This window comes from Delphinapterus leucas, chromosome 6 (assembly GCF_059928025.1).
Source record: "Delphinapterus leucas isolate spDelLeu-1000000601 "Yukka" chromosome 6, BTC_Dleu_Yukka2, whole genome shotgun sequence".
NCBI lineage: Eukaryota > Metazoa > Chordata > Mammalia > Artiodactyla > Monodontidae > Delphinapterus > Delphinapterus leucas.
The window spans coordinates 109849135-109861798 of NC_143134.1; the positions used below are offsets into that span (position 1 = coordinate 109849135).

Sequence of the window (12664 nt, forward strand, 5' to 3'; positions counted from 1 at the left end):
GTTTAAGTCTGAGCTCCTTAGTATGATGTGATGGACTGACCTAGCAAGATCTGACTTCTGCTTATGGCTCCAACTTCACCTCCCACCCAGACCAACTAATAGGTAGGGATCTAACAACTCTCCATATTTAATTTTTGTCCATTGTCTGCAAAATGGCTTAAAACTCCTCCTCCTTTTAATATACTGTTTCCCTTGTCTGCTGTTTAGAGTCTTCACGATTTTTGTATGCCTCTTGTTTTTTTTCTTAACTGCCAAAACTCAAAGATAACTTTTATCCTTGCAAAGAGCCTTTATGACTGCCTTTTTACTACTAGGGCACCTTATGGGTACTGTTATCTTTATATATTGATAGATTGTATTGAAATATTTTAACTTCCTTTTTTTCTTGTAAAGTAATATATACACCTTGTAAACCTTTAGAAAACATCTGAATAAGCAGAATGGAAAAAAATTTAAAATTATCCATAATTTTGGCACTCCAATGCAGCTATCATCGACACTTTGGCAGACTCTACCTATAGTCTTTTCTCTAAACGTATATAAGTGTTTATTTTGCAAAAATATATTCATGCTCTCCATATTGTTTTGAAATTGGCTTTTTGAAATGGAAGAGTATATTGCAAAAATTATCTCCTGCCTTTAAAATTATTTCCTAATATCATTGCCTATGCTGAAACGTATTTCCTTGGACGAATGAGATAATTTCCTATTATTTGAACTACAGTATGTCCCAAAGTTTCACATTACAAACAAGAAGGCAATTACTCTCTTTATAACTAAATCTTTGAGTATGATCACCATTACTTCTGTTTGATAAATTTCAACGGGAGGAATTTGTGGGTCAATGAGGACACTCAAGTTTAAGCCTTTTGATACGCATTTCCAAATGGCTTTCCAAAAAGGTCCTATTTATTTGCACTCCCAAAAAACTTACAGGGGTTTGCACTCCCTATAAATATATAGGATATTTGATATGCAATTAAATAAGCAAAAAGTATCTTGTTGATTTAGCATAATCCTTTCTGGTGTATATTTTCCTTTATATATTAAACTTATATATATATATATATGTATATTAATTTTATTAATTGGGCTCTCGATTCACTTTCCAGTTCAGTATTTATCTTTTTTTTCTCATTGGTTCATAAAAGGTTTTTTATATTGCCCTTTGTCTGTCATGTATGCCTCATAAAAATTTCATTTCTTTTTGCTGTCTGCCTTTGAATCGGAAAATGATTTATGATACAATGCCAATTGATTTGAAATGCTACCAGTATTATATATTGATTCATATATACACTCAGATCAGTTTAAGAACATTTAAAAATAATTCGTCAGCCTGCTCCTCTACCACTACTGTATTTTTAAATTATTTTGGTTCATATCAATATTACTCTTTCTTTTTGTTTTTTTGTTTTGTTTTGTTTGTTGGCTGCATTGGGTGTTCGTTGCTGTGCACCAGCGTTCTCTAGTTGTGGTGAGCAGGGGCTGCTCTTGGTTGTGGTGCACGGGCTTCTCATTGCGGCGTGCGGGCTTCAGTAGTTGTGATGCACGGGCTTAGTTGCTCCGCAGCATGTGGGATCTTCCTGGACCAGGGAACAAACCTGTGTCCCCTGCATTGGCAGGTGGATTCTTAATCAATGTGCCACCAGGGAAGTCCCTCAATATTATTCTTATTGTTATTATTAAAATTAAAAGTATATTATTGTAAAGTGGTGCTGGGAAAACTGGACAGCTACATGTAAAAGAATGCAATTAGAACACTTCCTAACACCATACACAAAAATAAACTCAAAATGGATTAAAGACCTAAATGTAAGGCCAGATACTATAAAACTCTTAGAGGAAAACATAGGCAGAACACTCTATGACATAAATCACAGGAAGATCCTTTTTGACCCACCTCCCAGAGAACTGGAAATAAAAACAAAAATAAACAAATGGGACCTAATGAAACTTCAAAGCTTTTGCACAGCAAAGGAAACCATAAACAAGACCAAAAGACAACCCTCAGAATGGGAGAAAATATTTGCAAATGAAGCAACTGACAAAGGATTAATCTCCAAAATTTACAAGCAGTTCATGTAGCTCAATATCAAACAAACAAACAAACCAATCCAAAAATGGGCAGAAGACCTAAATTGACATTTCTCCAAAGAAGATATACAGATTGCCAACAAACACATGAAAGGATGCTCAACATCACTAATCATTCGAGAATTGCAAATCAAAACTACAGTGAGGTATCACCTCTCACCAGTCAGAATGGCCATCATCAAAAAATCTACAAACAATAAATGCTGGAGGGCTTCCCTGGTGGCACAGTGGTTGAGAGTCCACCTGCCGATGCAGGGGACACGGGTTCGTGCCCCGGTCCGGGAAGATTCCACATGCCGCGGAGTGGCTGGGCCCTTGAGCCATGGCCGCTGAGCCTGTGCGTCCGGAGCCTGTGCTCTGCAATGGGAGAGGCCACAGCAGTGAGAGGCCTGCGTACTGCAAAAAAAAAAAAAAAAAAAATTGCTGGAGTGGGTGTGGAGAAAAGGGAACCCTCTTGCACTGTTGGTAGGAATGTAAATTGGAATATTTACATTCCAATTGGAATGGAATATTACTCAGCCATAAAAAGAAACGAAATTGAGCTATTTGTAATGAGGTGGATGGACCTAGAGTCTGTCATACAGAGTGAAGTAAGTCAGAAAGAGAAAGACAAATACCATATGCTAACACATATATATGGAATTTAAGAATAAAAAAAAAATGTCATGAAGAACCTAGGGGTAAGACAGGAATAAAGACACAGACCTACTAGAGAATGGACTTGAGGATGTGGGGAGGGGGAAGGGTAAGCTGTGACAAAGCGAGAAAGTGGCACGGACATATATACACTACCAAATGTAAAATAGATAGCTAGTGGGAAGCAGCCACATAGCACAGGGAGATCAGCTCTGTGCTTTGTGACCGCCTAGAGGGGTGGGATAGGGAGGGTGAGAGGGAGATGCAAGAGAGAGGAGATATGGGGATATATGTATATGTATAGCTGATTCACTTTGTTATAAAGCAGAAACTAACACACTATTGTAAAGCAATTATACTCCAATAAAGATGATTTAAAAAAGAATACAATTAAACAAAAAACTATTATTATTGTAATAGACATCACTTACTGATCATGACCAACATAATATTTCAACATAAAATGCTTCAGAAAATATATCTGATTTATTCTTTCAAACAACTTTGTGAAATAGGTACAATTATTATATATTTTTCAGTTAAGAAAACTGAGACATGTATTATTTACTGTCTAGTAGAACTGAGATTAAAACTCAAGTTGGCCAAACACCAATCCTACAAACTCAAATCTGTACAAATAATTTCTCTTTATTAATCTTCAAAATATTTTTTGTGTCTATTCTCAGATGGTTTACTCTTGGAGATAAACTTTAAAATAACTATTAACTTTATAAAACCAGCCTTTGAATTTTTTAATAAACTTCTGATTGTGTTGTACTACACATAGGTACATAAACCATAAGTGAACCTGTGTGTAACCTATACACAGACCAAGAAATTTTCCCTCTTCCACTCATCACTATTCCCCAGTTAAACACTATCCTGACTTCTACACCATAAATTAGTTTTACTTGGTTTTGAGTCTTAAAGAAACACATTCATTTACATTTATGTTATTGATTGTCTTTTCATGTGCTTTTTGGCTATTTGTATATCTTCTATTATGAAATGTCCATTTGTTACTTTGATTTTAAATTCTTTATTTGTCTTATTATTGAAATAAAGAGCATTTTATATATTCTTGACATTCGTCCTTTCTCAGAATACATATATATATGTGTGTGTGTGTGTGTATGTATGTGTGTGTGTGCATTTTTCCTGTGCTTCCTATTTTTCAACCCTTTTTTCTGAAAAGAAGAACATATGATTAATCCACTTTTCCCATTATGGTAAATACTTAGTGTACAATCGTAATCTTTTAAATGTTTCTTCTCAAACTTTTATTTTTTAGCTTTTGTGTTTAGGTATATATGATCCATTTCAATTACATAATTTTGTGACCATTATGGTCAAGGTTTATGTTTTCTAGAGATACACAGTTGTTCAGAGCATCATTTATTGAAAATACTGTCTCCAGTAAATTACTTTGAAAACTTTCTCTAAATTCAATTGAACATATATAAGTGTGGGTCTGTTTCTTAACCCTTTCTCCTATTGTCTGATCTATAAATCTATTCTTTTGCTAAAAGCACACTGCCTTAATTATTTGAAGCTACATAGTAGGGCTTGAAATCAGGTAAAGGATACGTTTGTAACTTTTTCTTTGCTTTCAAAATTGTTGTAACTACCCTAGGTCTTTCGGATTGCCACACACATTTAGAATTAATTTGCCAATTTCTATTTTAAAATGACTGCTGAGATTTTGATTGGGATTGCAATGGACCTATAGATCAATATGAGAAGAATAATGAATCCTATTGTCCGTGAATATGGTATATGTCTCTATTTATTTAGGTTTCATTCAGCTTCTCTCAGTAGTACAGAAACCTTAAGTATCTAGTTTACTAAACTTTTATATCTGAATAAAACCAAAAGACTTCTCAAAAAGTAGCTCCTTTTTTTTTTTTTTTTTTTTGTAGTACACAGGCCTCTCACTGTTGTGGCCTCTGCCGTTGCAGAGCACAGGCTCCGGACGCGGAGGCTCAGCGGCCATGGCTCACGGGCCCAGCCGCTCCGCGGCATGTGGGATCTTCCCGGACCGGGGCACGAACCCGTGTCCCCTGCATCGGCAGGCGGACTCTCAACCACTGCCCCACCAGGGAAGCCCAAAAAGTAGCTCATTTTAATTCTATTTCTGATACCTCTAAATATGAGTCAGTAATAGGTTTCTTCCTTTTGTATGTTTTCTTTCGCTTCCCTCTCTTAGCATACCAGGCAACTTTTAGTTGAATGCTACCATGTCCTTTTCTTTCAGACTTTCACCATATCCTTTGGTAGAACGTAGACGAGTGGTAAAGCACTTTAATATGACCAGAAACTGGACTGATATAAAGTAGAGTTGCAGTTCTTATAAAGTTTCATCTCCCTGGTTTGCATACTCCTTGACTACAGCTCTTCCAAGGATTCCCAGCTGAGATCCCTGGGTGTTTATTAGGTCCTCTCCCTGTTGTGGTTTCTGATCACCAATTTTTGTCTGGTCAGCTCTGAGAGACTTGGAACACTCTGTTCTACACTTAAAAAGGCTGCCGCCTTGCTGGCTATTCTCCTGACCTCTACAGTTCAAGAATTCAGCACATATTTCAAGAAGAAACCAACAATAGTGCTCACTTCTGTGAACTCTCCTTTTTATGAGAATCTTGGCTTCCTAGGTCTTGGTTACCTTGACAGTCATAAAATATTTTTTTCTCCTCAGATTTGTGAGTTCACCAAAAATTCTGCTATTTTCTTTACCACTTAGCAATGGCCACCTGCCTCCTTCTTCCAGTAATAATAATAGGCAAGTGCCCTGAGGAATAATGTGGGTAGATGCTGTGTGGTACCTAAACTTTCTATGATTCTCTTCACTGTGGATTCCTGGAATCTCAAGACACATTTCTCTCAATAGTTATGTCTTTTAAACAATTATCGAAAACTTTTTTGTCTTTTTTTTTTTCTCTTTGTTCTCAGTGGGAGACTGGTCTTACACAAGCTACTACATCATGGCCTGAGAATTGTCCTTTTTGTATGTGATTTATCTTTCAGGACATTTGCCCATTTCATTTATATCATCAAATTTATTGGCTTTAAGTAGTTCATATTATTCACTTATTTTTTTTTGTAGCATCTAAATGATGCCCTTCTTTCATTCCTGATATTGGTAGTTAGAACGTTCTCTCTTTTTTTCTTGATCAGTCAAGATAGAAGTTTGTCAGTTTTAGTAGTCTTTCCAAAAAACCAACTTTTGATTTCAGTGATTTCCTATATTTTGTTCATTTAAAAAATATTACCGCTCTTTATTATTCTGTATTTTTACTTTCCTTGGGTTTACTTTGCCTCTCTTCCTCTAGTTTCCTAACGCAGAAGATTAGAAAATATTTTTAGACCTTTTTCTCTGATCTAATAAATAATTTAAAACTATAGATTTCCCATATAAGCACTGATATCTCATATGTCATATCTTCACAACTTTTGATATTTTCATGTGTATCTGAATTCAAAATATTTTCAAATTTTCTGTGTAATTTCCTCTGTCATCCATTGTTTTTTAGAAGTGTGTTATTTAAATTTCAAGTGTTTGGAGAGCTTTCAGATTTTTCTCTGTTATTGATCTCAAGTTTTATTATGATCAAAAAACATGCTTTGTATAAATTGATTTATTTTAAACTTATTGAGACCTTTTATGGTCTAGAAAATGATCTGTCTTGGTGAATGTTCCATGTGTGCTTGAATAGATTGTAATCTCTTGTTTTGGGACTGAATACTCTATAAACATCAAGTAAGTTCAACAGATTAGTAATTTTCAGTTTTTCTATATCCTGGGCAAATTTCTTTCTGATTGTTCTATCAGTTAATGAGAGACAGGTATTGAAATCTCAAGTATATTTTTTGTCTATTTCTCCTTTCAATTCTGTCAGTTTTTGCTTTGTAAATTTTGTGCTTTGCTTTGTTGTTAAACATATGTAAATGACGATTTTATATTTTCCTATTATAGTCACCCTTTTATTATTATGAAATTTCCCTCTTTTCTCTAGAAATACACTTGTTTTAATGTCTGTTTTGTCTGATATTAATACAACCACTATAGGTTTCTTATACTTACTGTATGCATGATTCCTGTTTCCAGAAACTTAATTTCCACCTATTTGTTTCTTTGCATTTAAAGTATGTCTCCTGTAGGCAGCGTATAGTTGAATCTCACTTTTTATTGAGTTTCAGAATCTCTGCCTTTTGATTGGAGTATTTAATTCATTTACATTTAAGATAATTATTAAATAGTTAGATTTAGATCTAACAATCTAATTGTTTTCCAATTTCCCATTTTTTTTGTTTTATTATTTATTTATTATTTGTATTGTTTTATTCCTTTTGTGTTAAGCAAATTTTTTTAGTATGTCATTTGAATTCCACAACTGAATTTTTGGCTACATTTTCTTGCATTGTTTTTTTTGTTTGATCTGGGAATTACAATATGCATATTTAAATTATTACCTTCTATTTAAAATCAATCCTGAATTTCTTCTAGTTAAAACAAAAATAGATGATTCTGGCTGCAGTAAATTTCCAATTACTCCACTTCCATCCTTTGTAATATTTTGCCATATATATTATCTTATACATAGATAAATAGATCACTTGATACATAGAGATATGTACTATAGATATAGATAGGTACTATGTATCCATAGATATCTACATAAGTATATCTGTCTATACCTATATCTATATCTGTATATTACACAGATATGTTATACACAACAACACTTGTTGCATAATTTTTGCTTTAAATAGCCATATATCTTTAAAGGAATCAAGCACGATGACTGTGGAGATGCACTGACTGGATCTCCTTTAGCGTACATGCTGAGGGTAGCGTAGTTAACTGACACTTCCAGGTGCTGTTCCCATAAACAATGAGGTCATGCTTCCCCCAGACTGCTCATAGCCAATGACTGAGCAAGCTGGAGATACTACATTCCTGCTCAATGTGGGATTACTCTGACAGGCCCTCTGGCTGAGATTTTCTTAGAAATGTCCTGTGGGCTGAAGACTTTCCTACCCAATCCATCTTTTGTTCTCTCTGTTCACCAACGTTGGACCTGCACTTTAGTCTGAATGCTCTCTGCCTGCTCACATTCTCTCCCCAATAATTCTTCACATACATTTCCTTAAAGTAATCTATCACATTTAAACCCAACTAAGTGTCTCATTCTTGGATGACTTAAACTGACTTAAGAAAAATTATATACACACAGTTGACCCTTTAGCAACATGGGTTTGAACTGAGTGGGTCAATTTGTACGTGGAATTTTTGTGTGTGTGTGTGGTATGCGGGCCTCTCGCTGTTGTGGCCTCTCCCGTTGCGGAGCGCAGGCTCCGGACGCGCAGCCTCAGTGGCCATGGCTCATGGGCCCAGCCGCTCCGCGGCATGTGGGATCTTCCCGGATCATGTCACGAACCCGTGTCCCCTGCATTGGCAGGTGGACTCTCAACCCCTGCGCCACCAGGGAAGCCCTGTATGTGGAATTTTTATTAAAATATTTTAAAATAAATATGTACAGTACTATACGGTCCATGTCTGAATCCAGGGTTGGTTGAATCTGTGTCTGTGGAACAACAGATACAGAGGGCCAACCGTAGGACTTGCGTATCTGCAGATTTTGGTATATATGGGGGTTCCTGGAACAAATACCTTGCTGATACCAAGGGACCGGATGACTGTGTATATGATTTACAGTGTTCTTTATCCCTTCCTGTATATACAAGTCACTATCTGATTTTACTTCTTTTCAGCCTAAAAGATTTCCTTTAGCATTTCTTTAAATTGTGTCTAGTAGCAATGGATTCTGTCAGTTTTGTTTCTCTGAAAATGTCTTTATGACAGCGTTAGTTTTTTCTTTTTTAATTCTTTCAGTACTTTAAATATCTAAATCCAATATCTGGCTTTCATTCAGATGTTAATTATATTATTGTGCTCCTCCTTGTAGTGTGTTGTTTCTATGTTGATGCTTTTAATTTGTTTGTATTATTTTTGGCTCTCAGCAGGTTTACAAGCTTATGTGTTTTTTTTGTTTGTTTTTGTTTTTTAAATTTTGTACAGTTTTATTGAGATTTTTTTGGTTTTCATCCATATCCTCCTTGGGGGGTTGTTGAGCTTCTTGAATCTGTAAATCAACAAATTTAGGGGAAATTTGACAATTATATCTTTAAATATTTTTTGCTCCATTCTATCTTCTCATTCTGGGAGTCCAATTGTTGGACTACTTGACCTTGACCATGGGTGTCTGTGGCCCTTTATGTATTTTTTCAACATCTCTCCTTTCTGTTATTTGAGTAGAAAATTTCTAGAAATCTTTCTTCAAATTCACCAGTTATTTCTTCTGCCATCTCAAATCTATTGTTGAACCCATCTAGTAATTTTTTTTATCTCAGTTGTTACACTTTTCAAATCTAGAATTTTAAAAATTCCTTCTCAAAGCTTCTGTTTCTCTGTTAACATTTCATTTCTATTCACTCGTGAATACCATCTTTTAATTTTTCAAATTTATTTTCCTTTAAATCTTTGGAAACATTTGTGTTAGCTGCTTTGATATCTTTGCCTACTAAATCCAATAGCTAGACATGCTCAGAGTCAGTTTCTATTGACTGGGTTTTCCTAGTTTGTTTACTTGCATAAAGGTCATACTTTCTTGTTCTTTGTATGTTTGGTAATTTGGGGTTAAAAACTGAACATTGCAGATAATATGTTATAGGCTTCTGGAATCTGTTGTGTCTGTTCTAATAGGCAGTTAACTCGGCTGTACTCACACTGAATTCCCTCTCGCTGTGGTGTACAGCAGCTGATATATCTTTGTTCAGTTTTTTGGCTTCAAGCTGTTGCTTTTTGAGACGTGTGTTCTGGATATCTCCCATATCTACATAATTTAGTGGTCAGCCAAAGTTTGGTGCAGACTTTATACTTAGATTTTATTTGAGGGTCACTCTCTGTGATTCCCATGGATTAAGCTTTCTTTCTTAATCTTCTGGTTCTTTTAATAGCTCTCATGCCTGCCCTCTAATACCTTGAGAGGCTTCCACTTCTCTGCCATCAGAGATCTGTGTTGGGTGGGCAGCTCTCTTAGGTAAGAAAGTCCCAACATCACAGTTCTTTTTGGTGCAGTAGCAGTCTTTGAAATATAACCTCTTCTCCAGTTTTGACCTGCCTGCTCTTCGTTATTTTGCAGTGTCTTCAAATGTTTTTAAAATAATTTTATCCAGTTTTTATCATTGCTATCTGTGTAAGAAATCACCTGTTCTCATCATGTGGCCATTACCAGAAGTCATGGTCCTGATTTAATAGTATTTTCCTCATGCTAGTTTCCATTTATGTGTAGGTAAAATTATATGCTATATTTGTCACATTTTGGAATATAGTGTTCACTACAAATTAGACAAATAAATTAAAAAGCATACTTCTTTTTATGTGCTTAAGAACTATTAAAGTTTCTTAGAAGCTGTGTTTCTTTAAGATTTAAAAATCTCTCTATGACCTGGCTATTGTAAATAGTGCTGCAATGAATATTGGGGTACATGTGTCTTTTTGAATTATGGTTTTCTCAGGGTATATGCCCAGTAGTGGGATTGCTGGATCATATGGTAGTTCTATTTTTCGTTTTTTAAGGAACCTCCATACTGTTCTCCACAGTGGCTGTATCAATGTACATTCCCACCAACAGTGCAAGAGGGTTCCCTTTTGTGTTTGGAGGTTGTACCTCACTTCATAGCCTCCAGGTTTTACTCTTTCCTCCTCAACAGAGTTTGTGAGCTTACAGTTACTTTTAAAAATACATTCCTTTTTTCTATTTAAAAAAATCTTTCCATTAAACACTCTGGGCTCTGTATTGTTTCTGTTTATTACATAATACTTGGGTGATTTTCACGTCACATTCACGATCACTGTGTATTTTAGACTTTCAACATATGCTTATATCAATCTTGATAATTTATATTTATTTAGAAAGTAATTTTCTACATATTTTAAAGTTTATTGGCAAAAGTGTACATCATATTCTTTCATCTGTTTAAAAGACTCCTCTCAGGAAATGAAACTCCCATGCACTGTTGAATGAATGTAAATGGGTGCAGCCACTATGGGAAGCAGTATGGAGGTTCCTCAGAAAACTAAAAATAGAACTACCATATGAACCAGCAATTCCACCCTTGGGTATATTTCCAAAGTAAACAAAATCACTAATTTGAAAAGATACATGCACCCCAATGTTCATGGCAGCATTATTTACAATTGCCAAGATATGGAAGCAACCCAAGTGCCCATGGACAGATGAATGAAGAAGACATTATATACACACACACACACACACACACACACACACACACACACACATTACTTAACCATAAAAAAAGAATGAAATTTTGCCATTTGCAACAATATGGATGGAATTGGAGGTTATTATTCTTAGTGAAATAAGTCAGACAGAGAAAGAAAAATACTGCATGTTTTCACTTTTATGTGGAATCTGAAAAATAAAACAAATGAATGAATATAACGAAATAGAAACAGACTCACAGATAGAGAGCAAACAATTGGTTACCAGTGGGAGGAAGGAAGAGGAGAGGGGCAAAATATGGGTATGGGATTAAGAGGTACAAACTATTAATACTATGTATAAAATAGATAAGCTGCAAGGATATACTGTACAGCAGATATACTGTACAGCAAGGATATACTGTAAAATATAAATCACTATGTTGTAAACCTGAAACTAATATATTGTAAATCAACTATACATCAGTAAAAAATTAATTAATTAAAATAAATAAATTAAAAAATGACTCCTCTCTGTCCATAGTCATAAGTTCTTTTTCTTTTCTAATGTGGCTTATTTGGGTTTTCCTTAGTTTTCTATTACACTCACTTAAGTTGGCTATTTATGTATCAACCCTGCTCTTTAGGCTCTGACCACCTTGAAGTCAAGAATCCTGCTTTGCTCACCTTTGTGTTTAAAACACCTAGAACACCTTGTAGGTCTTTTCTGATTGTGTACTTAAACGAACTGCAAAGACTCTGCGTTATCTATGAAGAAACTACCGATTAAACCGATCTAAGAATTTCATTTTCACCAATGGTGAAGCTAAGAGGAAAGTGGACTTGCCCAAGGTTACATAGCAAGTTTGTGGTAGAGCAGAAATTTCTTCTTCCCAACAAACCATGCTGTCTTGCTAAAATGGATTAAACGGAAGACAGCTTCAATTACCACCTCTTCCACACACATATATTCAAGTAAATTATGTACTTATTCCAAAGCAATTTAAGCTCTAAAATTGTGAAAGCCTTTCCATTAATATTCTGCTTCGTAAAATCATTTTTGGTTATTAATGACACCTAAATTCAGGGCTTCTTGTTCTTGGTGTTGTGTCATCCCAGGAACATGTCAGTGTGTGATGGATGTTGCTAATTTAGTGATTCTTTGCAACTTTGTAGAGAATCACCCTGCCAGTTTTTGGCAAGAAGATTTGGTTTATTAAACTTGGAATGCACCGTCCAGGATAAATAATGTCTAGGTCTGTCGCACTTTAGGAATGTGTTCCAACTGAGGAAAATAAATAAGCTTTCTCTTTTCTCTCAGCTATATCTATTCATTTTGACGTCAATATTCTATGACGATAAACATAGAATATTGAAGGAAGGATTAAGCTGGCAGTCAGGAGACCTGGGTTCTTTTTTTTTTTTTTTTTTTTTGCGGTTCGCAGTCCTCTCACTGCTGTGGCCTCTCCCGTTGCGGAGCACAGGCTCAGCGGCCATGGCTTATGGGCCCAGCCGCTCCGCTGCATGTGGGATCTTCCCGAACCGGGGCACGAACCTGTGTCCCCTGCATTGGCAGGCAGACTCTCAACCACTGCACCACCAGGGAAGCCCGAGACCTGGGTTCTTAACCAAACTCTACCATTAACTTTC

The 12664-nt window shown here is 35.6% G+C and overlaps 1 long non-coding RNA gene across 4 annotated transcripts in view; it reads left to right on the plus strand.

Moving 5' to 3' along the window:
- LOC111177276 (uncharacterized) overlaps positions 1–12664 on the plus strand; it is a 178200-nt gene that overhangs the window by 107675 nt on the left and 57861 nt on the right. For 2 of the 4 annotated variants that reach the window (XR_016393629.1, XR_016393628.1), the window contains exon 4: positions 1–12664. This exon is cut by the window's right edge and continues 29381 nt beyond it. This is a non-coding gene — a long non-coding RNA (uncharacterized LOC111177276). The other 2 variants (XR_016393630.1, XR_002645270.3) reach the window with 1 other exon arrangement.